Here is a 5,502-nt window from a genome sequence, read left to right on the forward strand (position 1 = left end):
GGACCCACAGCGCTTAGAGATCCGTCTCTCCGTCTTTCTCTCCAACTTGGGCGGAAACCACCCAAGCCTTTTGTACGGCTAGCAAACCAATAGCTAGCCGCCACGTGTGCCTAAATTAAGACCGGCCAATAATGTGGCTCAAATCTTAATACAAATGGCGGGAAAACTCCTTTGCAGCGTGCATCACTAAATGCAAAAGTCATGCACAATGCAAAGAAGGCTATAGAACGGCGGGAAACACTTTTCTGCACGCGGGTTCTCCATTACAACAGAACACTCTGTCGTGCAAAAGAGCTCCAATTCGGCGGGAACATAATTTAGCGGTGCCAAAGCGCACACAATTAAAAAATCCACAACTTTGGGTTGTGACACATTCATTCTTCAATCATGTTATACCTGCTATAGTAAGACTTCATCATATTTCTCTAATGTGTTTGAACCTTGAGGCCAGGTCTAGTTTACATTACTCAGTACCTAATTGCTTCAAAAGACCTTTCCCTGCCATTGTAGAACTAGTTTTTACACAAAGGGAGATGTAACACATTTTTTCTAAGACATTAAGTTCTGTCTCTAGGTTTCAGATTCAATAAAGGGTGGTATATTTTGGGCTTGAGTTGGATTTCTTTTTCTGTTTCCATGACAGATCTATGGGATGCATGGAAGGAATTTATTAAATTTCTTTGATGTCCCAGTTCTTTCCAAGTTCATTAACCTCTAGTGGCTGCTTAAGCTCTCTGCTGTTTATGCTTTCAAAATGGAATACTTCTCAATAGTCAAATAATAAATACATGATACATATAAAGAATAAACAAACAAGTAAATGCTTATGTCAGGGTTTTGAATTTGTCTTAATTCTGTAAGTCAGCCTTTGTCCCTTGTTTCCACTAGCACGTACTAGAGCATGTTTTATTCTTTCTCCAACAACTTGCTCTTTCACTCTTGCAGACTCACCCTCTGAAAAGGTGTCTAGAGAGGTCTTTTGAGTACAAACTAGAAAAAAGCTTTGTGTATGCTTTTTTTTAAAATGTATTTAGTTTGTGGGGGGAGGGGTCATGCTAGACATTTCCTTATTTCCCTTGGACTTGGGCTGTTCCTTGCACTAATTTTTTTTTTTTTTTAAATTTCCCTCCTGATCTTATTTCTCTTTAAAAGTATCCTTGCTTCCCCTGTTGAGCACACTTAGTGTCACCAACTCTTTTCCTCCATCTGTTGCATTCCCTCAGAGTTAGTTCTTGGTAGGTCCTAAGATCTCTTTGCTGATTCATGTTCTTTCATTTAACCTTCCTGCCAGCTTGCTTTTTCTTTGTTGTATGTCTTTGCCTCCTGTTAGACCACAAATTACCTCCATGCCTGTTTTAATGCTAGTGTTTCCCAGGCAGCAATACAACCCTTTTCCCATGTAAGCTTCTCTTAGGAAACTTGTCTGAGTATTGGATGATCTCAGCTGCTGGTTCTGTTACATTTGGGGCCTATGAAAAATGTTTTGAATTGCAAATTGAATTGGACTGCTGTAGTTGGGATGGTCTAAGAAATGTATGAGGCAAGGATTATTTTTTGTGATACCTTTTATTGGATCACTTGTTGAGACAAACATTGAATGTCCTTCACAGAGCTGAAAGCTCTCCCAACTATACAGCTGGTCCAATAAAAATGAATCTCAAAAAATCCCTCTCATTGAATGACAAACCCATTTAGTCTGCTGCTAATCCTGAATTTTTAAAGTATAGTGGCTGTTTTGGGAGAGGAAATACTATCTGTAGTCAGTAGTCAATTTCCCCTTCATTACAATAGAAAATGTCCAATGTTTTCTTTCCAAGCAGGCAGGTTCTCCTCAGTCCCCTTCTTTCTCTTTGTTCAGGACCAGCTGACCTTCCATTACAATATTCCAGATGATCTGAACAGTCTAAATGAAATGAGGAGTCCAAGTCTGTGCTGGCAGCAGTGTATGCTCTCTTGGTCTTCATTTAACAGCATATCTTTTATGTATGATTTGCTTAACTTATTCTATATGACATAGCTTCATATTGGCATAGCATCCTCAAAGCCGAATTAACTCCGCTACAATTGTACAGTGAAAACTAGATATAGTAAGATTTTTTTTTTTCTTTCCATATGTCTCTTACCTAAATTAAACTGACTTCAAAATATGTCACTAACCATTTTAAAGATAAATGTGGAGGTTGATTTGATGGCATCTACTTTCAAATTTGGGTTTTGAGAAACCCTAACTGTTCTTAGTGAGGTCGCCGATAGTTGCTTTTTCCTGAGCGGAGCACCTGTGTAATGTTGAAACAATTACATAAACTATAATTTATCCAATCCAGCCAAAAATGACCCAGAAAAATAATACATAAGACTTTAGTGATACTGTTGTCTTTTTTTCACAACACCTATTTAAGCAATGACTTTAAAATTTAATTAACCACACTTTGCATTGATGTCATGTGAAAGGCAGCACAGCAGTTCATGTTTAAAGGTATTTTGCTGTGGTGTCTTCAAAAACAAAAACAACTATGGTGTATATTGCAATAGTTATGAATTTAAATGTTTTTTTAAAGATAGACTGTATTTGTATTTTGAGTATTTTTTCATGTGTATTACAGAAATATTTACTATATTTTTCTTGCTTTGTCTTATTTTAGCTAGAAAGCACAACTTCAGTTCTGGGGAGCTTTAATCTTTAACATTATTTCATTTTGTTAGGTTTGTATCACAAACTTCAGCTTAAATCAGAAACCTTAACTATATGTTTGAACAAACTAACTACAACACAAAATGTTAACTGCATATATTTATGCTATCTTAACGCTTACTCCAGCTTTCTAGAGAAGTCATGAACTGAATGTGGGTTTGCAGGAAACTAACTGATAAAAGTACATCTTCAGAGGTGCTGTTAATAAACATGGGACTGCCTACATTAAAGAAACTGCAGGATATGGGCCTTAAAAATGTAATTGTGCATAGTTTTAAGGAATGACTACTGAAACCAAGACTTTTGTCATATAACTGTGTAAAGGATTTAATTGCCCAGATTGAGAGTAGGACAGTAAAATAGGGTTATGGCTAGAGTTTAAGATTTGTTTTAGCTGTGTAAGAGGAAGCTGAGGGATAGCCCCTGCTCATCACATTATGCCCTTGTGAGTTCAGGTGCACACCCAAGACGGTTCTTTTAAGGATGTAAATTATGTGTGCAGATGGAACATGCATGCAGAATGGTCTTTCACAAAAACCATCCTGGGAAGGGGGTGGGAGGGAGAAGATAGGAATCGGTTCCTGAGAGTAATTCTTCCTTCTGACTTGCTGTCCTTTCATACTTGCATTTTTTTCTGCATGTTATATAAAATCCAATGAAAATAACTAATTTTTACTAAACCATACACCTAAAAAACCTCAGTGTGCACACCAACTGTGTCACATTTAGCCCTACTAAAGCTATTCCCTAACTAGGTTCACAATGTGCATGCTATCATTACATTTAACCATTGAATTTGCAACTAAGATCCTAATCTTGCAAATAGCATCATTCAACTTCATTTGTAATACAGGTGACTTCATAGGAAGTTAAGGGTTCACAGAATATGGTCCCAAGCCATGCACTAATGTAGACTTTTATTTTTTGTCCTTTGCCCCCTTTTTCTTCCTTTAACAGTTAGTCTCATTAACTTTTGCATTTTCATGACTTTGTGCCTTATTTTTCACATCTACTTAGAGCTGACAGGAGCTTGAGGACTGAAATTAAAAACAGACCTTAGGTTTATCCCTGGTTTCAAACCAGGCACAAGACTTGCATATTCTGAGTGGCAATTAACTGGAAGTAGCCCTAATTGTTGGGGTAGAGGTGCATGTTCTCTCTACACTTGAGTACTTCAAGTGGGACAATGGGCTTGTCCTACCTGAAGAATCCCAGAAGTATTTTGCCCCATGTTTTCAGCCTGACTCCTGCTTCTTAATTGAACTGGTTGGGATCAGAGCACTTACTGGTCAGCAGCTTTCCCTGGCTTCCTCATGAACTGCTAATGGCTTGGGAATGAAGGGAAGAGCCTTTCTATGGATGTGAAACTAGAGCTAGAGCCCACAAGGAATCTAGATACACAGCTGCCAGGCCCCTGCTAAGGACTTTCCTGCTGTTACCCCAGGCAGTAGAAGGGGAAGGGCCTATTTTTAAACTTTTAGGGAGTTGTTCTATTGAATGCTTAAGTGATTCTTAAAACCATTCTCTTCCCACCAACTACAATAAATGTTGGTTAATTCACCACTCACGAGGGGAATGCAAATAACCGTTGAGTGATCTGGCAGTGACCAATTATCAGGTGTTTCTAATGCCAGATGATTGTAGAGAAAGCATCTTTGCATTTTAAAAGTATGATGAATAAAATATAGGTGTACTTATTAGGCTGCTATAAGCAAGAGAGAATATTCCTCCAATTTAGGTAAGGTTTAACCTATGATCTTGGTTGTACAAGCCTTTGTCCTAAGCCACAAGCCTTTAAGCCACCCTGAGCATGGATAGTGTGTGGAAGTTACTGGTGTCATCTCTTTGTTCATAGGGGAACAGTTTTTCTTTATCCAACTGCATTTTTTTAAACTCTTAAAAGTCATTTCTCTTGGCTCTTCATTTCCTGTGGTAAGCTAATTCCAGCTGTTTTCCTGTCCCTTCATTAGGGGAGGATGGGATAACAAGAAACACCATGCACTGCTCACACTGCCTGTAACATGGAAGGATGAGGGGGGACAGAAGCCGATTGCTGGGGTGCATAGGCTCAGCAGAGCCACGAACGATGCCAGTGCTCTGACTCGCTTCAAGGCAGGGTAAAACATTCTCTACTGCTGAGACAGCATGAACGCTATAAATACTCACCATCTCGCCTCCCCGCTTAAGGGGCAAGTGCACGTTCAGATTTCTTGATGCTACATAGCTGACATTTCATGCGTTCATGACTGGGATTGGTGAACCTTTACAAGTGTAAGAAATATATTTTTTTTCTGAATGAATGGGTGCAGTGGTCTGGGAGTGGCTCTTTGGTGAGGAAATCAGCTTCTCAGATTAGGTGTTGTTAATCGTTTGTGGAGGTTTACGGGTAACCAAACCTAGTTCTTGACCCAGCAAGCCTACAATTAGGTAGTTGGGCTAGTGCACAGGTCTACCTGATGCATAAGGGAAACATGGGCTTAATGCCTGTTGTTAGCAGAGCTGTTACGTATGCCTCAGCTGAATTTGGGGGAACATAAAACAGGGCTGCGGGTGACAAGCAGAGATTTAAGGCGGAGTGGGGCACGGCAGAGCACGCCAGACAGCACCCGCTGGCCCTGCAGTCTGATGTACAGGCCGCCGGTACACGTGGGGAACACCCGGAGCAATGGCTTCCTCTCCCTGGTGCGAGAGGCGCGACGGGGACAGCTACAGCCAAGGGGCAGGGAGCGCGGTCACGGGTTTAAGACGAGTGGCTGGAGGGGGCCAGGTAGCGGCGCGGAGGAACAGGCGGGACGCTACGCTGCCCCCGA

General features: G+C 40.5%; 1 protein-coding gene across 5 annotated transcripts in view; it reads left to right on the plus strand.

Moving 5' to 3' along the window:
• Nucleotides 1-4,681, plus strand: part of SYNCRIP (synaptotagmin binding cytoplasmic RNA interacting protein) — a 43,523-nt gene extending 38,842 nt beyond the window's left edge. For 3 of the 5 annotated variants that reach the window (XR_003094893.1, XR_003094894.1, XR_003094896.1), the window contains exon 12: nt 1,859-2,593. The gene's annotated coding sequence lies outside the window, so the exon portion shown is untranslated. Of the gene's footprint in view, nt 1-1,858; nt 2,595-4,662 lie in introns of those variants that run through there. The other 2 variants (XR_003094895.1, XR_003094892.1) reach the window with 2 other exon arrangements.
• The last annotated feature ends 821 nt before the right edge of the window (nt 4,682-5,502 follow it).

Source organism: Alligator sinensis, unplaced genomic scaffold (assembly GCF_000455745.1).
Source record: "Alligator sinensis unplaced genomic scaffold, ASM45574v1 scaffold55_1, whole genome shotgun sequence".
Taxonomy (NCBI): domain Eukaryota; kingdom Metazoa; phylum Chordata; order Crocodylia; family Alligatoridae; genus Alligator; species Alligator sinensis.